At 43.5% G+C, this 21763-nt stretch overlaps 1 protein-coding gene across 4 annotated transcripts in view; it reads right to left on the reverse strand.

Moving 5' to 3' along the window:
• Nucleotides 1-21763, reverse strand: part of TMEM178A (transmembrane protein 178A) — a 249482-nt gene that overhangs the window by 174248 nt on the left and 53471 nt on the right. For 2 of the 4 annotated variants that reach the window (XR_003434083.1, XR_003434085.1), the window contains exon 5: nucleotides 1115-1237. The exons of 1 other annotated variant lie outside the window; for it this stretch is intronic. The gene's annotated coding sequence lies outside the window, so the exon portion shown is untranslated. Of the gene's footprint in view, nucleotides 1-1114; nucleotides 4690-21763 lie in introns of those variants that run through there. One more of the 4 variants, XM_027113320.1, reaches the window with a different exon arrangement.

The following is a 21763-nucleotide window of genomic DNA, read 5'->3' on the forward strand; positions in this document are numbered from 1 at the left end:
AGCTACTTTCTGATTACCTGGGGAAGGGATTAGCAGGATACCTGTTTGAAGCAAGGTATCCCAGAAGCTACCTCACTGGGTTTAAAATCTAACTGGTACACAGCTTTCAGTGGGAAGACTGATGGAGGACGTTCAGTAAAAATTAAGGGCCTAGGAAACACACAGGCCCCCAGGCCAGAACAAAGCAACTGAATGATGGTTCCACCTGGCAGTCGAGGTGGGAGTTTTTCCTTGCCATGCTCCTGGGGACAAAAGTGAAGGCAAAACTTCCTCGCAGCGGTGACGAATTCCTCATCAGAGGGCCTCCCGCTTTTGCCAAGCTGATTTCGTGAGTGGTAAATGAAGTGGTCCTCAAAGAGAGAGCTCATAGAGGAGGAAACAGGAAAAGCACAACCGAATCCCCAAACATGCCCCGCATAGTAAAACAGGAGGAACTTTCAGAAGTGATGAGAGAGACCAGCCTAACCCCAGCTCTGTCTCAGACACGTTTTCTTTCTTCCTGACTCATCAGGTTTCTTTAGGAAAGCCTGGTGAGAAGGGATTAGGAAGCAGGCGAGGGAGCCAGCCTTTTCTGGCAACACGGGGCTTTGTGATTTCAGATTCTGCAAGTCTTCGAGAACAGACTCGGTGTGCTAGCATTCTAGGCTGGAGGTCAGCAACAGTTCAGCTACAATGAAGCACATGAGATGCCTGGTGCTGTCAGCCAGAGACCCAAGGACTTTCCTGGGGCTGCACCTCTCTGGAAGTTTGAAGCTATCGGGACAGGTTTGCCTTCTTGAAAGGTGCAAATGTCACCAGCCAGGAGTGGCAACCCTCTTGAAATGCGCAAACGTCACCAGCCAGGAGTGGCAGATGCCGAGAGGCATCTGAAAACAGATCTCCATCTGGTAATGGGTTAGGCTTCCTGGGACGCAGATTAGAATAGTCTGAAATAAAGCGACGGAAGCACCGGTTTGGCTTTTCACATATTGTTATGGTCTGTGGGTCATTTCCTGCCTTTGGAATTTATTTCCTTTCCAGGTTCAGCAGAACCCAATGAATACAAGAAAGAGATTGGGAGTTTTCTTTGCCTCGGGCCCAGCAGAGGGGTAGCTCTGTATCTGTGAACTTGTACCTCTGAGGTGGGTGCCTCTTCCCATCTGCTCTCACTGAGCCTGGTAGGAGGGAAGCTTTAGGAATGGAACAATAAATGGGGAAGGGAGCCATCTCCAGTTAAGTCAGATGAATCCTCTTGTTCCTAGAAAACAAAAAGGGAAAGAATCGATTGGGAGGGTGCAAAGGATGCTTTATGTGGGGGAGCCCTTTTCTATCAGTATCCCGTTCAGGGAGGGACACAGCCCCTCTCAGAAAGAGGCGACACCAGCTCCATGTAGTTAGGTGCTGAGGACAGGTTGCTCCACAACCATGACCTGTTTTGTTTTATTTTACTAACCTTCGCTTCCCACTTTGTCCCCCCAGAGATTTAACGTAGCAACAACTGTCTTCCTGGCAGCATTTTAATGCTCATTCTGGGCTCTTCGAAGCTGATGTGAATCCTTACTGCAAAATTTCTCCACAGCTCCCAGTATGCCCTGAACAGCCGCTGTAGTTCTGCAGTGCAGGGATGCCCCAGAGGTCAGGGTGAACCGTGTAACTCAGAGGGCCGTAAGAGCTGGTCAAAACTTAATGCAGAGGCTGCTGCCACTGCCGTCTCTCTTAAGTCTGAAAAGCTTTGTCTCTCTGGAGAGTGATCCACAGTCACAAGTTCCTTCTGAAAAGCCAGCTCATGCAGGCCTTGCTGTCAGGAGGAAGCTCGTGGAGTCTGTTCACATGTCCACAGCCCAGCTCTCTCTAGACTGAGAGATCAGAGTTCACAGCTTTAGAGGAAGGTCTAATTTTTGCCCCAATCCTCAGCCTAAGCACTGCTAAATTGGCAGCAAGTGCGCTGTCAATGCAAAGGAAGGGGCAGCTGGTGATCAACCTTTATCCTGGTGGCCCCCTCCCCCATTCTCAGAAACAAGAACCAGAACACTCTCCCCTCCCCCACTGCCTTGACAGGAAGCCAGGTTTTCACCGTGGCTCAGGAGAGAATCAAAGTGACCTTTCTGAATCACACCGTCTCATCGGGTGTCCACAGAAATGGTCTGTGACCTTCACAGTGATGTTTCCAACACTGAGGAAGTTCCAGGGGAAGTAAGTAAGTGGCTAGGGGCGGACTTGGCTCTATAAATAAGCAGCGTCAGAAACACCTGTACGGTATGATTTGCAAAGCAAGGAGAAGTCTGCTGAAGAGCCCCATTCTTCCTCTACAAAAGAGCACTCTGGAGGATTAAGGCATTGTGTTTCCATGTAAAAGTGTAACCTGGGACTGCTTAACTTTCTACGCCTTTGCTTTTAAACTTTAGAGAGTCTTGGTTGCACAGGTCTGGCAGGAGGCCAAGGATCTGCATTTTTTATCAAGCCCACCTGCTGATGCTGGTACAGGTGGTCTGTGGCCCATACTTTGTAAAACTGTGCTGAGAGAACTGTGAATTATTGTCATATTAACATGGACTAACTGGTGATACCTGGATTCCAGGCCAGGCTTTGGCGCTCTGTGTGGGCAAGATAGTTTAATTCTCGGAGACTGAAGGCCTCAGGACCAGATGGTGACCACTATAAATTTAGGTGGAGGCTGGTTTCTAAAATTATGGCTCAAAAGCCTGCAAAGTATGAGGATTGGTCCACAGGGTCAAAGAGGGCAGGACTTCTGCAGCGTGTCCTGAGCACTCACTGAAGTTCTGTGGTGCAGAAAACCCCAGAGGCCCGAGAGGACCCTCTGACCTCAGGGCTGCAGTCCTGATATCCTACATCTTGGGGTACAAGAACTGAAGGAATAGATATATCTCCTTTCCTTGCCCTCAGCCATTTCCAAATGGGAAAAAAGAAAAGGGAGAAAATAGATTTATTCAGTGCTTTATATGCCTTTATATCTTTTAAAGTCTCAAGTAGCCCTAGTATCATTAGTCCCATTTTGAAGATGAGAAAATTGAGGATTAAAGATGTTGCACAACATCGTACTTCAGCTATACTTCAATAAAAAATAAATTTAAAAAATCACAACATTGTGATTCAAATATACTTCAATAAAAAATATATTTAAAAGTAAGATATCGGATAACTTTCGAAAATTCCCAAGGTCAGATGACTACTGAATGCTTGAGCTGAAATTTGAACTCCTGTCTACCAAAGTCCAAGTTCCATTTTCTTTTCACAAAACCATTCATAACTAAAAGTTATGCTGTGACCGTTCTGAGGGCCTAGATGTTTTGAGACCCTCAAAATACCCTCACCTCTCCCTGACCTTCATCCATACCGGATACCCACTCTGTTTCAGAATCTCACCTCATCTTTGATCTTTATTCCATCCCTGGTCTGCAACCAATCTCTCAGTCCTGCTCATTTCTTATTACCATAAATTCTTTAGCCCCAGGGGTGAAATATCATCACCTCTCCTGGGCCCAGGAGGACCTTTCTGATCCATAATTACTCCAGCCAATGACTTTAAGACCAGTGGGTCCTAGAGAACCCAGGATATCGCCAGAGGTTTCCACGGATTGAGAATCCTCAAATGCTTGAGAGGCATTTTGTATTTACTGATCTGAGACCCCTCCCCTCAATCCCAATCCCTGTATTCCCTATGCCCCACCCCCAGATCGCTTCTCAAATCAGGGCAGAGATGCAGGAAACCTGGATCAGCTGTTGCCCTTCTATTAGGAGGAAATGCCGCCTCAAACCTCAACTTCCTAGTAACAGTGATTATTCTGGAATGCTGGGCACCCCCTAGTGGGAGTAACAGAGAGAAAAGACAGACTTTTGATGCTGTTCTCAATAACCCATCCACCCCCAGCTTCCTGCCCCTCAGCTGTCTTTGCCTTTGCGCCCATCTCACTGTTCTTGAAATGATTCATTCTTCCCATGATGACTGGGCCTTTTGCCCCATAAAACCCTCCCTGTCTTTACAGACATAATGAACTAAAATTAAGCAGAAGGCAAGTCAGGCAGAACAGCAGGAAAAACTTCCTATAGTGAGAGCTCTTAAAACTCTAAAATTCCTTATAAGGCAAACTACGACCTAACTGCACTGGGAAAACAATAGAGAATATCTCGGAAAGATAATTTTGGAAGTGGGGAGGATAAGGGAAAGACTGCTTTCCTGATTTCGAAATATATGTTAATACACACATCTGACCCCCTCAGCCTGAACTGAAGACTTACATTAATGCCCTGTACTATGTTTAATGCCCTGTGCTATGCCTTACCTCTTCTAAGGCCAAGGGAACACTCAACATTTACCCATTTTGGAATAAACTGATAAAGCCCTGTCCTAGCAGAGGGGCAGCCCATCTGTAGACTGGGCACTATAGACCGTTGTGGGACATTCTGAACATTTGTCACTATCACTCACTCTTTAAAGATCCTGGCCATAGCCCCCCCTCCCGCCCCATGACAGGGGATGAGCCCTATTACATTATAATCAATAAACCATTTTCTGAGTACCTACGATACACAAGGCTCAGGTAGACCCGATCTTATGCATTTTAAAGATCTGCCCACAACTAGTTTAGTCCTTTGTCCAAAAAAGGGCTTTAACAAAAAAGAGAGAGAGAGGGCTTCCCTGGTGGCGCAGTGGTTGAGAGTTCGCCTGCCAATGCAGGGGACACGGGTTCGTGCCCCGGTCCGGGAAGATCCCACATGCCGCGGAGCGGCTGGGCCCGTGAGCCGTGGCCGCTGAGCCTGTGCGTCCCGAGCCTATGCTCCGCAGCGGGAGAGGCCACAACAGTGAGAGACCCATGTACCGCAAAAAAAAAAAAAGAGAGAGAGCTAAAGTTTTCAAGTGCATGCATTAAGAATTCTTCTGGGCATATTCACAGTCCACATTTTAGTTAAATACCTCATCATTTGCTCACTGGGCAGGGGTCAGCCAGTCTCATCCTGCAGCCCAATGCCTGTCCCTAGGGGATGTTATAATTGCATAGCATCTCACCTCTATGCTTTTGGTTGTTATGGTCTTACTTGTTCCTGGATTTGAGTCATCAGCTCATTAGTGCCCATTCAAGTTAACCTTTCCTGATAAGTTCCCTGAAACCTTGCTCATAATGCTAGCAATTCCAGTGCAGAATTATCTCTGCTCTGGCTTCTGCCTCATCTTGAACCAAGTCGATTGGACAGTCTAATCTCCCAACGGCTTACAATGTTGATCTCTTTCAGCTTTTCTTTCAGAGCCATTTGATGATGTTCATCTCTCCGACAACCAAGAACTTTGGAAAAATCTCTCCCCTCGGGCATTTCCATTTTTGTGTCCTTGCAAACTCAGCAGAGGCCTTTCACGAGGAACCTCCGTGGGGGGTTAGAGGACACACTGGACCCCAGTTCACGGGACCTCTGGGAGGCAGAGAAAGGTCAAGGATGCTCCATGGTCAGCCTCTCGGGCCTAACAGCAGAAGCTGGGACTCCTTCCTGCATAACTTGGGCTTCAGTTAAAGGCATTTTTTAGTCTGGAGACCTTTGACCTCCACTCTGAATGGAACACGCGAAGGGTGAAGTAAGGTTCTCTGTTGGCAAGAAAGACACACTGATCTCTGGCCCTGGTGTGTCCGCCAACCTGGAAAGACACCCAAACTGTGGTGAGTTAGCTGAGCCACCTAGAGTGCTACTTACTGGCAGAGTCAACCATTCCCCTTCATGTAAGCTGGCCTTGACTTTGGAAGAAAGGGTAGTGATGTGTTTATGTGCTCAGAGGAGAAAACACTATGGAGAGAGAATGAGAATTAAAAGGGATAAACCCAACTAGAGGCTGCTTTGGGTGACTGGCCAAGAAATCATAGAGAAGCTCTGACAGTTAGAGGTATAGGAACTTCCACTACTTCTGTCTCTATTTTAGAAGAAATAAAAATTAAATCATAAATCTAAAGATGAAGGTGCATTCATTTGGGGAGAGGAACAAACAAGCTGTTACATTTCAAACAGATATCAGGGCTGCAAAAAATGAATACTTTTAACCTGCTAGTAGAAGGGCTTCTTTCCTGAAAGTTATCATCGATTAGACACCAACACCAAAGAGAAGGTTACAAAAAATTCTTTTTCATGCAGGTTAAGAAGCGTTAATTTGGGCTGTCTGTAGTTAGCTGGATTCCTAGTACTGGATGCTTTCCAAGAAGAAGAGAAAGGTGGGCAACCAGAGCAGTTATGCGAAATTCAGGTGTGCACTTTGTGGGTAAAGGTGAGGAGAGTGTGCTTCAGCTGGCCCAGAGCTGCATCAAACAGAAAGCAATGGTTATGGAGTTTGGGGGGTGCCCAGCGGTGATGGGGTCCCTGGATCAGGCCTTGAGAGACCCAACATTGAGCCCCCATGGCAGTGCTTGTGGGCAGGGGGAGAGGTCTAAGCTGCCTGCCAGTACCTACAGCAAGTTTGACAGATATACATTATCTGCTAATATCCTCAAGGGAAGGGAGTTATGTGCCAGCTGTAAACCTCCCAGGAAAGACAGGTGTGCAGCGCTTAGATGGCATTCAAGGAAACCAGGTGAGGGCTTGAACTCCGGCCAGAGAAGCAGGGTGTGTGACACTTGAGGGAGCTGAGTGGGAGTCATTAGGACTACACTCAGGCAGGGAAGAATGGGGTGTGATGTGCCCATGAAAGGTGGGTGTGAGCATTCCAGAGCCTCGATAATGTTAATGAAAGAAGCTTTGGTAAATATAGACTGTAAGTCATTCTGACTGTCCTCAAACGTTTTCTCCAGCTGAGCTTCTGGTTCTTTTAAAGCTACAACATAAGGACATTCTCAATAAAGTTGAAGTTAAGAAACAGCCTCAGGGACTTCCCTGGCAGTCCAGTGGTTAAGACTCCGCTTCCACTGCAGGGGGTGAGGGTTCAATCCCTGGTCGGGCTGCATGGCCAAAGAAAATTAGAAACAAAACGAAAAAAATAGCCACAGATTGGACGAGATGATAGCTGTGTTTTGGAATCATAGTAGCTGAAGTTAAAGCAAGCGCTCCAGGCCTTCATCAACTTGACTTTCTTCCCCTCACTTCTAGGAAGGCTGTAAACCACTCTACTGTGTCCTTTCGACCCTTTATTTCCTGGAGTGCGCTGGAGCCAGTGTGTGCCACCTCCCAACCCCGTGTTCAGTTAACCTCATGGCAGCTCACAATCAGCCATGGTGGGAGTATTTATACTATGGAAATTGGCCAACACTACAAATCAGAGCTTTATGTTTGTTTCTGGAGAGCCAGTACACCATGTACTGTTGCTAAAAGTCCTTACATGGGAGAAGGGACAGTGAACTGAGGATGAAGGATGTCCAGGGGTGGGGGAGGGATGGTGAAGCCCAGAGTGTCCAGAGGGAAGCGGTAGATTGCCAGGATTGGGTCTGCCTGCCTCACAAATACCGCCCCCTGCAACACAAGCCTTGCATCCAATATTTCACCTGCTGTGTGTCTACGACACATGGAGATATTGCTTTCTGTTCACTGGGGCGAAGCGGGGTGAACTTGTTTTGAGGTTTCTGGTGCAGGTATAATAACGTAGGTACAGAATGTTTTTTTCTATTACGGATTTTAAAGTGTTTTCACGGAGATTCAATCCCACTTTTCCTCTTCCAACCTCCCCTGCCTCCTGGCTTCCCCGCCACCCCCTTCCAACAATACGTGCTCTCTCTCCTTCCCCTATATGTGCTTCCCACTGACCTTCGGATGCAACATCTTATCTATTATAAAAATATCCCTGAGCCAGATAATTATTACTCCCTCTAGAAGGGAGTTTTTTATTGTACATGTAAATCACCTGGAGAATCTTGTTAAAAAGCAGATTCGGGGCTTCCCTGGTGGCGCAGTGGTTGAGAGTCTGCCTGCTGATTCAGGGGACATGGGTTCGTGCCCCGGTCCGGGAAGATCCCACATGCCGCGGAGCGGCTGGGCCCGTGAGCCATGGCCGCTGAGCCTGCACGTCCGGAGCCTGTGCTCTGCAACTGGAGAGGTCACAACAGTGAGAGGCCCGTGTACTGCAAAAAAAAAAAAAAAAAAGAAGCAGATTTGCATTCAGTAGGTCCGGCTGGGCCCTGAGATTCCTCATTTCTAACAAGCTCCCAGGTGATACTGGCGCTGCTGGTCAGCAAATCTCTCTCTCAGTAGCAGAGCTGTCGGCTGGACACGTTAATCAACGTGTCTCCAACAGTTGTCTCGCGCTTCTACCGTTTCTACTTTAAGAAGTTCCACCTCCATTTCTAGAAGAGGCAGCGCCTCCCAGGCTATTGGACCAGGAGGAGGATCATAACCCAGCAATCAAATCTATATGCCAGGCGGGCTGGATTCTCTTTCAAGAATCTGAGCTAGAATGCTGTCCTAGCCTGGGTTCCCCCACAAAACAGAGCCTGAGACAGAAGTTGGCACATAGCAATTTATGTGAGAATCCCATAGAATAAGAGGGCAGGATATGGGGAGCAAAAGAAGGAAGGAATAAAAAGCAGTACTAGGATGTATTTGTTCTTGAACTGATCCTGGCAAGGCGCAACAGGCACTCAGTCCCATGGGACGTGCCAGTGGGCCTTCTGCTATGCATATCATTACTATCTCAAGCATTTATATGGCCTTTCCTTTATGAAATTACTGATTAAATGCTTGATAACCCTTTACTTTCCAGTTTTCAAATAATTACTTGGCTCCCTAGCATGGTTAGTCACCAATAAATTCTATTTTATATGATTATGAACTCATGGATTTAAATATATTTAATGCACTTCAATCCACTGCAGTTATTATTCTAATGGGTGCTCAAATTATCCCATCTTTGGTCAGTGGAAGCTTATTCCTGTTGGTTCCTGAGTTTTGTGATACAACCCCAGTAGTCTTTTATGGCTTCCTTCTTTTCTGGTATGATAAGATATCCAATAGAACTTTCTGTGATTATGGTAATGCTCTGTATCTGCACTCTATGATGCTTTAGCCACTAGCCACATGTAGCTATTAACTACTTGAAATGTAGTTAATACAACTGAGGAACTGAATTTTAAACTTCATTTAACCATTGATTGATTTTATTTTAAATAGCCACATGTGGCCAATTGCCACCATATTGGCCAACACTATTCTATTTTGTAACAAATGAAGAAACTTAGGTACAGAGAAGCAGTGGGATTTGTCTGTGATGTAGTTCAATCCTTATCATTAGAATCGTGCAGGGAATGACTGCCTCTAAATAATCTGGGAAACGTTTAAAATACTGATTTCAGAGCCTCACCCTCAGATATCCTGATTCATTACGTATGAGGTGGTGCTCAAGAATCCGTTGTTTTAAAAGTTGTTATTTTAATATTACCATGCGGGGACTTTCCTGGTGGCGCAGTGGTTAAGAATCCGCCTGCCAATGCAGGGGACACGGGTTCGAGCCCTGGAAGATCCCACAAGCCATGGAGCAACTGAGCCTGTGTGCCACAACTACTGAAGCCCTCATGCCTAGAGCCCGAGCTCTGCAACAAGAGAAGCCACGGCAATGAGAAGCCCGCACACCACAATGGAGACCCAACACAGCCAAAAATAAATAAATAATAAATAAATAATTAAAATGTTACCATGTGATTCTGATGAGCAGCTAGGTTCCAGAATGATTATATTAGATTACTGGAATGTAGTATTTATGTTACAGCTATGGTTCATTGAAGATCATTCCAGTGAATCAACTGTACATCTTTAACTCCTTGTGGTAAGTTTCTGAAGTCAGAGGATCCATAACACTCTGCTAGTTATGGGATCAAGAGCTACAGGTGCTTACAGAGGCTTTCCTCTCTCTGGCTTCAGTACAGGTCTCTGGCCTTAGTCTGTTTTCCCTGCTATAACACACATACCATGGACTGAGTAGCTTATAAACAGCAGAAATTTATTTCTCACAATTCTGGAGGCTGAGAAGTTCAAGATCAAGGCACCGGCTGATTCAGTGTCTGGTGAGAGTCCGCTTCTTATACATCATCTTTTCACTGAGGCCTCTTTTATAAGGGCACTAATCTCATTCGTGAGGGTTCTGCCCTCATGACCTAATCACCTCTCAAAGACCCCCCCCCTTCTAATACCATCACCTTGTGGGGTAAGAGTTCAACATATGAACTGGGGGAACAGAAACATTCAGATCATAGCATGGCCTGCATTCATCCATAATTTTAAAAGACACAAAGCCAAGCGAAGGGTGGACAGCCTTCACTCTCAGACCAGCCTTCCTAACCCACTGTACCTTCTGTGTATGTCCAGAATTGTGAAAGATCTAAGATTTTACCCTGTTTACACAATAACCAGTTAGCTGCCACAGATTCATGGATGCTGGTAGAAGACCCGAGACTCCTGGGCCAAAGACAAAGGACTTCATTACATTCTACACACAGAGCAACATGAGATTCATGTTCATGTCATTTCCCCTTGCCCTCCTCCAATCCCAAAGGGGTGACAGGGTAGCCCATGTGGATACCACACACACAGTGGGTTTCCAACACAGCTGAAGAACCCCAGTCTTTTATAATGGGCGGCCCAACTTTGAACTTGCCCAACTTTGCCCCAGAGGGAGACACTGTCTTTATTATAAAGTACAGAAAACAAAGCTTCCTTCTGCTCCAGAGGGAAGATACTATCTCTATCTGCCAAGGCTGTTCAATATAAAAATACCCCTGAAAAGACAGTCTCAACAAAAGGCTGCCGATGCCTTTGCTTGAAGACATGCAGAAACATGAAAGACCCAGGGAGAACAGTCTCCCCACAGTGTACACCCCAGGGCTCTATTCTTGGTCCATCCTCAGCACAGTGAACCTGAACCAAGACTAAAGTACCTAGACAGAGACCCTCTATGTTCTCCCAGCTAGGATGATTCTGCACATGGCTCTGTCCCCTAGCAGGAGGTCGTAATGCATAGAAGAGCAGCCTCTAAAGTCACACCATCTGGGTTCGCATCTCAGCTATGCCACTTATTAGCTGTATGTCATTGAGAACTTTATTTAACCTCTCCATGCCTCAATCTCCTCATCTATAAAATGGGAATATAATAACACCTACCTTGAGGTTATTATAACAATTACATGAGATTACCAAATTATTATAAAGATTACATGACATTGTAAAGATTACATGTAAAGTATTTAATACAAGTTTCAGAGCGAGTCCTCTGTAAATATTAGCCATTGCTATTATCACTCTTTTATCATTCATGCATTCTCATGACTTTTCCTACCATGGTAGACCTACTTGCTCATATAGAGCTCCAACACTCACTCGCTTTTTTGGGTTTAGCTAAAATGTCCAGTTCTGACCTGTGTCTTCCCACTGCAACCTGAGAGCCAGTGTGACGCCCTGTTGGGTTTGCTATTTTCTAGCATGGGCACACTATGGCCTAATTAGCCACATACAACGTGCCACCTGTTTTTTTTAATAGTTTTTTTGGAACCCAGTCACATCTGGTCATTTACATATTGTCTATGGCTGCTTTAGAGCAACAACAGAGTTGAACAGTAAAGACTAAAATATTTACCATTTGGTCCTTTAAAGAAAAAGTTTGCCAATCCTTGCCCTCTTCTATTCACAGCCTGTAAACCAACCCCATGCAACAATCTTGGGGTTATTGATCACCAAGGGGACCAGGTAAGGGTGGAGAAGAATCACTACCAGCTCTCTTCATTTGAAAAACAACTCCGAAGTACTGTTAGTAGAGAAGGCATCAATTTAACCTTTTAAGAGCAGTGCTTTATATTATCCTTCTCTGAATTGGACTATTTACATACTTTATCATTTGGCTAATATCCATCCAGCAAGCAAAACGTTAATAAACTTTCTTTGTGTAAAGTTATTGGCTTAAAAACAGAAGACTATTTCTAAAGGAAACTTCCTTTGATTAAAGGATTTTATCAAAGAGGACTCTAAAAATAAATTAGCCTTTCAAATAAGAGTAAATATAGAAAGAATTTATCACTTTCATTTTCTCCACAAATACCTTTGACATGTTAATAACTGCCTAATGAAGACAGACGTTAGATGAATATTTATGATGGCCATGGTGGATGAATATGATCCATGAACTATGCTTTGAATACTGGATTTCAGAACAAAGTCATAAGATACAGTTAGTCATCATAATTGAATATGCATTGAATGACCACTTTATATTAGGCCCTCAACCCATATAGAACTTTCAACTTCCTTTGTGCAATACTTTTTCAGGGCAGAGAGACAGAAAGTTACTTGAGAAGTCCAACTCTGACCAAATAACAACATAGATGCTTTTGTCATGTTCAGAGGGCAGGCTTCAACAGCCTTCTGAAAGCAGCCCCAAACCCAGAAGCGCAAAAAGTGTGAGTGGGGAGGGAGTGTTTGGTAATTAGTGTTTTTTTGTAACGAAAACACTATAACATTTTAGAAATTTTAGAGAAAAACTCCCTTTCTCCCTGTACCCTAGTCCATTTGCTTTTTTCTGTGTACATTTTTTTTTTTTTTTTTTTTTTTTGCAGTTCGCGGGTCTCTCACTGTTGTGGCCTCTCCCGTTGCGGAGCACAGGCTCCAGACGCACAGGCTCAGCAGCCATGGCTCACGGGCCCAGCCGCTCCACGGCACGCGGGATCCTCCCGGACCGGGGCACGAACCCGCGTCCCCTGCATCGGCAGGCGGACTCCCAACCACTGCGCCACCAGGGAAGCCCCCTGTGTGTACATTTTTGTGTACTCCCATTTAGACTTCATCCAAATGCATCCACATGTTCACGTACTCTGAGAGTTTATCCCGATAAAAACCATTTTTAAAATGTGTACAGAGGTTTAGCCACAACATGTTCATCACAGAGGAATCAACAGCATCACGTATCAGAGCTGCAAGCGGCTCTCAAAACTTGCTATACATGGGCACCACCTGGGAAGTTTTTTTTTTTTTTAAGTACTAACATTCTGGGCCCCCCTGCCAAACATCCTGATTTAATTAGGCTGAGGTGGGATCAAGGGTTGGGTATTATTTTAAAGCTCCCCCAGGTAATTCTATAATGCAGCCAGGCTGAGAGCCATTGACTGAGCCCAGTACCTTAATTTTACAGGTCAAATACTGAGTTCTGGGGGTGTACTTCAAACCTGCTGCCTTTTCCCCGGCCTGGATCCCTGGAAACGACAGCAAATAAACAGCCTCTATGAAAAGGAAAATACTCAAAGCGTTCCTTGGGTGGGCAGGTTGGATGTACTCCAGGGTTCTGTGCATAAGGATTTAGCCCTTGCAAAGCATAGAACAAAACTTTCTTGAAATATTCAAGATCTATAAATAGAGGGTCTGGTATCATCCCTTAGTTGGAGCTGCACCTTTGACCTAGTTAGAATATATTGTCCAAATGTTTGGGATTGTGTTCTCTCAGCCATCCTCTCCTGAGAGCGTAGGCTCCAAAACTGAAGCTTCCGCTCTTCTCTTTTCCCTGTGGTTGAAATTTAAAGTGCTTCTGTGTCGTCTCTCCCTTTGGGAATATCCTCTGGAACTGGAGATTAATCATTATGCAAATATTAAATACTTTGAAAGTTCAAGAAAGGAAGGGAACTTGTTTAAGCAATCCTGTTATTGTAGTTTAAATGAGAGATAACAAACAGCAGTTGCGATTTGACCTGCATTCAAATTCTGTACAGTTTATGTGATTTCAAATTACATTTAATTCTTCTTTGAGATTTATATGTACCCTTGCCAAAACTTCTGGATTCCCATAAATCTCCAGATACATTGTCCCTCACCCGGCCTGTCTGCACTTCCTCCCAGACCTAAAGGCTGTTCTGGGAAAAGACAGATTAAAACATTTCTCTCTTGGAATGTTAGTTTGACTGAGATGTTATTTAGATTTTTAAAATAGCCTAAATGCCTGGGGTGATCTGAAAGGAAATGCTGCCGAGTGTAATGTTGCCTAATAAATAGGGCAAGTCATGCTCACTCAGGCACAGCCTAGAGGGAAAAACAGTCTTCACTCTTATCCTGAAGGTCAAAACTCCTTGGGTTCACTTGTCATATTTTCTCCGTGTCCTCACGGGTTTCTAAACAACAGACTGCTAGTTAATAATTCTTTATATTAAACTTCCCCTGTTCAAATCACTGGGTGGTTTCTCTCTCTTGATCTGACCCATACTGATACCAGGCCCTTGCTAGACACTGAGTTCCCCAAGAGCAAATGAAGTGCTGCAGGGCTGGGACTGGGGTGAGGTAAGCAAGGCACATCGGTTCATGGCCTTGCAGGGTTGTTCAAGTGCAGGGTGGGCACCTGAGGGTGGGCACCTCCTATAATGCTGGGCCCTAGGTCACTTGTTTGCCTCTCCCTAGTCCAGGCCCTGCTTTTTTTCCTTTCCTTTCCTTTTCTATTCTTTTTTTTTTTTTCTAGAGCTTAGTCTAACATATTCCAGAGAATTCTAGTTAGTACTTGTTATCGACTGAATGTTTGTGTGTCCCCTCCCCCCAGCACACATATTGAAGCCCTAACCTCCAATGTGATGGTATTTGGAGATGGGGTCTTTGGGAAGTAATTAGGTTTAGATGAGGTCATGAGGGTGGGGCCCTCATTTGGGGATGAATGACCTTATAAGAAGAGGAAGACAGAGAGAGAGCTCTCTCTCCACATGCATTTGCCAAGGAAAGGCCATGTGAGCACAGAGAGAGGCCAGGAAGTGGGTCCTCACCAGGAACTGAATCTATTAGCAACTTGATCTTAGACTTCCCAGTCTCCAAGACTATGAGAAATAAACGTCTATTGTTTCAGCCATCCAGTGATGGTATTTTGCTACGGCAGCCTGAGCTAAGACAGTGCTCAATTAGCATTTAGTGAAAGGCTGAATTACTTTTCCCTTTCAGAATCATTCCTCTAATTCAGCTTAAGAAAACAGTTGACTCTAGAAGCAGTACAGGGTGATGTTCAAAACTTAGACTCCGAAGTCTTGTAGACCCAAGGTAAAACCTACCACAGCCCTGATCCAGTTATTCTCTGTGCCTCAGTTTCTTTAGCTGTAAAGTAGACATAATAATACCTACTTGATGGAGTTGTGGAAAGGATTAAATAAGATTATGCATGTAAAAGACTTAGCTCAATGCCCTCAAATATCAGTTTGTAGTGTTGATAGTAAGCTAAAGTTACTCCCCATCAAATTAACCAAAACTCTCCCTACTCGGAGTCACAAAATGAAGAAATTAAAAACCAAAATTCAGTATGTCAGTAAGTAGTCTTTCAGAGAGGGTCTAAAATCACAAAAGTTGAACATTGCCTCTCTGTGTTCCAAGAGCCAAACAAAACCCAAAGTAAACAAAGTTTAGGAAGGAACGTAAAAAATAGAGCAATGGCATCAGTCGCCTTTCCCATAAGAGAAGAGACTGGTTTAGAGTAAATGTTCAGTCAGTTCTTTTTCTTGTTTCCCTTTCAAAAAGTTGAAACTTTATTCAAATTCCATTCAATGAGGATATTTAGTGCTTCTTCCATGTTCCAGGAATTATGCTAGTTAGTAAAGATTCAAAAATAAGATATCCTTGCTCTCCAGCAGCTGAAGGTCTTGAGGTACAGAGATAAGTATGTAAACAAAGCAAAGGTTATTTTGAGTGACGGTTACTCTGAGGTGAAGGTCACGGGTTCTGAAGGAGAGAAAGAGGGACCTGGCAAGGTCAGAAAATCACTCCCAGAGAGAAAAAGGTAGTATTTGTATTGCTATTGCCCTGCAGAAGTGGAAAGGGAAAAATGGAAGGCATGACTCGCATTTTTCAAGTGACTAGAGGAAGATGGTGTTTTGTCTGTGATGTGACCGACAAGGGTGTAATTTCCAAAATATACATACAGCTCAATAACAAGAAAAAACAAACAACCCAATCAAAAAAATGGGCAGAAGACCTAAACAGACATTTCTGCAAAGAAGACATACAGATGGTCTACAGGCAAGTGAAAAGAAGCTCAGCTTCACTAGTTATTGGAGAAATGCAAATCAAAACTACAATGAGGAATCACCTCACACCCGTCAGAATAGCCATCATTAAAAAGTCTACTGGGCTTCCCTGGTGGCGCAGTGGTTGAGAGTCCGCCTGCCGATGCTGGGGACACAGGTTCGTGCCCTGGTCCGGGAAGATCCCACATGCCGCGGAGCAGCTGGACCCATGAGCCATGGCTGCTGAGCCTGCGCGTCCGGAGCCTGTGCTCCGCAACGGGAGAGGCCACAACAGTGAGAAGCCTGTGTACCGCAAAAAAAAAAAAAAAAGAAAAAGTCTACAAATAATAAATGCTGGAAAGGGTATGGAGAAAAGGGAACCCTCCTACACTGTTGGTGGGAATGTAAATTGGCGCAGCCACTATGGAAAACAGTATGGATGTTCCTTAAAAAACTAAAAAATAGAGTTACCATATGATCCAGCAATCCCACTTCTGGGCATATCCAGAGAAAGCTCTAATTTGAAAAGATACATGCACCTCAATGTTCATAGCAGCAGTAGTAACACTAGCCAAGACACGGAAGCAACCTAAGTGTCCATCAACGGATGAATGGATAAAGAAGATGTGGTATACACATACATAAATATATATATATATGTATATATACACAATGGAATATTACTCAGCCATAAAAAAGAATGAAATAATGCCATTTGCCTCAACATGGATGGATCTAGAGATTATCATACTAAGTGAAGTAAGTCAGGAAGAGAAAAACAAATGTCATATGATATCACTTATATGTGGAATCTTAAAAAATGATACAAATGAACTTATTTATAAAACAGAAACAGACTCACAGACATAGAAAACAAGCTTATGGTTACCAAAGCAGAAAGGGGGTGGGGGAGGGATAAATTAGGAGTTTGGGATTAGCAAATACAAACTACTATACAAAACAGACAAACAACAAAGTCCTACTGTATAGTACAGGGAAATATATTCAATATTCTGTAATAAACCATAGTGGAAAAGATATGAAAAAGAATATACATACATATATAACTGAATCACTTTGCTGTATACCAGAAACTAACACAACATTGTAAATCAACTTTACTTCAATTAAAAAGTAATTATCTGAAGCCTGTTGTTAGAGTATTTGTTCATTCTGAACTAATGATATTGACAATGATAGCTGCCACTTATTAAGTACTTACAATATACTAGGCATTTTGTATGCCTTAATTCATTTCAATCCTTTCCCAAACCCTGGAAGGTCAGAATTATTATTACCATTTTACAGCTACAGGAACTGAGGCTCTGTGAGATTAGGTAACTCTCAGCCAGAGTAATAGAGCAAAGACCACCACCTTCCCCAGCTCTGCTCTTGGCCTCCTGCTGTTGCCTTTGTCCAATTTCTAATAATCTCTGCTTGTATACAAAATCACACAGGGCCCATAGAGCATTTCTAAACCTAAGCAAACATGACCTAAATGTCTTCATGAAACACTGGCTATTACATAGGCCAGATTCAACCAGCTTTTATTTACAACTGAAAATTATATTTTAACAGAAAAATAGATGTGCTACCCAAACCCAATCAACTTATTATATCACATCTCTAAAACAGGTCTACCAGGTTATTAATTGCAGCCACAAAGAATAACAAAAGAAAATGTTCTTGGATTTATACCATCCTTAGCCCAATTAGTAAGGCTTCCAGCACATAGCCTAACACACTATTCTGTCTCCTTCCCTTCCTCTGGTACAAGTTGTAGAAATGAAACAGTGAGCTGTGCAGGCAGATCAGGAGAGAACAGCTGGAAAGCAAGGTATCCAAAAACAACGGGATAGAGAATTACAGGCTTATCACCCACAGGCGTGGCTCACAGTCCTCTCCAAACCACCTCTTGAGAGACACAGTTGCCAGTTGTGGTTTCACCCAGGAACTGGCCTTGGCCCAGAGCCTTTCATTCACTTGGCCAGGGACACTACACACCTAAGAGGTCATTCCCAGCCAATAGATACGCTCTCCATGGTCCCTTTAATCAAGCCCTGTATTGATGTTGGAGATAAGCTCATTAAAAGTAACCAAAGGACAGAACTGGGAACCATGGAAGTAGGATAGGAAGAGTAAGCTACATAAAATGGAAGCCCTTGGAACAATTATATGAAGAGCCCCAGGGAATAATTTTGAGGTGGAGGTTAGAGGGAAACAGGACCTGTCTACTTAGATTCTGGCACTCCAAAAAGAGAATTTATGACATTTGAACACACATTTCCTAGTTTGGGAAGGAATAATAGTAAGATGAGATTACTCTATGCTGAGCACTTTGCCCAGTCCATAGGAAGCACTCAATAAAAAAGAGCTGCCACTACTATTATCATTAAAAATTTGCTCCTGGGCTTCCCTGGTGGCACAGTGGTTGAGAGTCCGCCTGCCGATGCAGGGTACACGGGTTCGTGCCCCAGTCTGGGAAGATCCCACATGCCGCGGAGCGGCTGGGCCCGTGAGCCATGGCCGCTGAGCCTGCACGTCTGGAGCCTGAGCTCCGCAACGGGAGAGGCCACAACAGTGAGAGGCCCGCGTACCGCAAAAAAAAAAAAAAAATGTGTTCCTTATCATTAAGACCAGTTAAGGATGTTATACAAGATATAGTGCATCTGTGTATATAAGGGGCTGCCAAGGTGGGTATTGTGATAGGCTTAAAATGGCCCTCCTGAAAGTACCAGGTCCTAATCCCTGGAAACTATAAATGTTACATTATTTGAAAACATCAGTCTTTGCAGATGAGATTAAGTTAAAGATCTTGAGATGGAAGAGTTTATTTTGGATTACCTGTGTGGGCCCTAAGTGCAATCACACATGTCCTTATAAGAGAGAGGAAGTTTACACACACACACACACACACACACACACATGCTGGCAATGTGAAGATAGAGCAGAGAGAAATTTAAAGATGCTGGCCTTGAACTGGCCTTGAATATTGGAGTGATGAAGCCACAAACCAAGGAGTACTAGCAGCCACCAGAAGCTGGAAAATGCAGGGAATAGGTTCTGTCCTGGAGCCTCTGGAGGGCACACAGTCCTGCCAATACAGAACTTGGCCCAGTGATACCGAGATTGGACTTCTGACCTCCAGAACTGTGAGATAATAAATTTTGATTGTTTCAAGCCACCAGGTTTGTGGTTTCAGTAGCCACAGAAAACTAATACAGGTATTAACTGGCTTTTCAACCTAGCAAAACTTATGGGTAAATTGTTGTCCAGCATGAGGCCTAGCTAATAGGTATTAATTGGATTATGCAGTTTCAAAGGTATCGACAATGATGTGCTGATAAACCAGTACTCTGGAGAAAAAACAAAACCAAACCAAACCCTGATTTTTAGCAGATGCCAACTCCTTTACTATAAATACTCCCACCATGGCCCAATTCCAAAGACTTAACATCTGGCTCACACAATTCTTTAGTACTGAACAATCAGCTCCCACAAACTGGTAGGAGCTGACTTCAGAACCTCCCTGCAGAGGTGCTCCAAACCACTAGCAAAATTGCTCTCAAACTGTACTGAGCATAATTTAATTTCTCCTTCATAATCCTAAAGGGTACTTCATGGTATTGTAGTTCCTGAGAGTCAACATGGGGAACATTAATTACCATTGCACTGTGTACGTGCAGAGTTGCTAATGAACAGATTTGTGGTGGATAGATTAAACACCGAAGGGCTGAGAAGGAAAAGGCAGAACAGAATGTCCCATCGGTTGTTAGCTGTATGGTTTTATTCCTTGGGGAGCTCTGGAAGGAATCCAGCAGAGGCTAACCCCTTCCTTAGGTAAATTTATTGTAGTGTAAATAGTAATAACTGTGACAGAAATCAAAATCATTTTCTTTCAATGGAATAAGGCTTTACAATTTTCAGAGTGAATTGGACTTTCACCTTGAGGAAAATAGAATAGAGGCTTTATCTCCAGAAACAAATGAAGTGTGTAAAATTCAGTCTCTCTCTTCAGCCTCTTTCTACTGACTTCTCAGTAGCATTCCAGTTGTACATATCTGGGGCTTGGGAAATTTTCCTAGCTCTTGGGAAGGAAATTAACTAAAACATACAACATCTCTGGCAAGAGGCACCATTTCACACAAAAACTTTCTTGCAATAACTTCACATATTGCTTCCCCCGGTGGAATCACTGTCTCTAGGGAAAGCTTGGGTCTAAAACAACAACTCTGTTTTTAATGAAAGTGAGAGCTGAATGCTAAAACCAGAAGCCTTTATTTCTCAAGGAGAAGTCTCCATCTTAAAAATCACTTTTTACGGATGCTGACACGACAGAGATAAGTTCTTCCAGATTTTTTTCTTTATGTTTTCAGAGCATAAAAACATTTTAAAACTTCTTGAGTCAAAAAAATAAGCAAATATGGTTACTACTTCTGCAAATCAACAGTGTTTCCTGTAGATGAAATATTCCAGAGTATCTGCTATTTATTGATACATGAAATTGGAGGTGGTGGGTGGTCACTGGAGAAAGATTGGTGGTTATGTGATTTATTCCTCAGTTAGGTTATGGGAATCAATGCTTTCAAATTTCAAAATTGCTTTATATGGCATATATGTATGCCATATATGATATATATTATATATGTAAATATATTAATATTTATTGTACATATTATATAAATAAATTATATATATTTATGGAAATAAAAGCCATATAGTTATTAGCCATCGTTGCTAGTAAAGGACAATAAAACCATTTCAATATTAAAGGATGAGGTTACCACTTGTGTCTCAATATGGATGTAGTGCATGCCCTTTATGTTCCCATGTGTACGAGGACCAGGATCTGAACCACAGGCTGTACTTCATGGTGTACCCTATTTATAAAAGATTTTCAGAATGCCTTTGTTGATCATCACAGTAATGAGATGGTATTAAGATGTTTGACAAACGCCTACTGCAGGCAACATGTTCATTCCTTATAGGAAGGGGAGGGTCAGAGCTAGGAGGGTGAAGGACCAGATTTATGAAGCTTCCGTCCCTTCACCAAAGAGTGACAGGGAGCCAGTTCAAGCTCTCTGACTGTCCCATAGGCATTGTGGTATAAAAGTAGATAATTTGCTATGAGCTTAAAATACAAAACCAGTAACCACTCTTAACTTTGCTACTGGATTGACTAATTGTTTTGCTTGTGAAATTATGTATACCTTGCAGAAAATTTTAAGAAAATCTTTGCAGTGTACATCAATTGAGCCCCCAAAATGACTTCCCTCTATTATAACACAAATGTCTGTCTGTAACAATTTTAACTAGCACTTTCCCACATGTGAGTGTGTTCAAAAACCTCTAAAAAGATTCTAATAATCAGATGTCAAATACAATGAGGTAGGAGGAGGAAGGAAAGTATGGAGAAGTAACAATTCACAGATAATCCAGTAATGCAACCTCTTAAATTAAAATATATAATCTCAACAGCTACTCCAAGAATTCCAAAGCATGTTCTTGCTCTTGGATAAAATCAGTAACAAAAAATGAGATGGTCAAAAGATAACAGAAAAAGCGATCAGGAGAAATCATGATTTTGTAATATCCCCAAGCCAAAGGAACAATCCCCAAAGAGTGAGAGGAGCGGCTTCCCTGGTGGCGCAGTGGTTGAGAGTCTGCCTGCCGATGCAGGGGATATGGGTTCATGCCCCGGTCTGGGAAGATCCCACATGCTACGGTGCGGCTGGGCCCATGAGCCATGGCCGCTGAGCCTACGCGTCCGGAGCCTGTGCTCCGCAACAGGAGAGGCCACAACAGTGAGAGGCCCGTGCACAGCAAAAAAAAAAAAAAAAAAAAAAGAGTGAGAGGAATGTGGGTTTGTG

The sequence above is a fragment of the Aethalodelphis obliquidens genome, unplaced genomic scaffold, assembly GCF_003676395.1.
Source record: "Aethalodelphis obliquidens isolate GAN/ISIS:26980383/991018 unplaced genomic scaffold, ASM367639v1 scaffold12, whole genome shotgun sequence".
In the NCBI taxonomy this organism is placed as follows: Eukaryota; Metazoa; Chordata; class Mammalia; order Artiodactyla; family Delphinidae; genus Aethalodelphis; species Aethalodelphis obliquidens.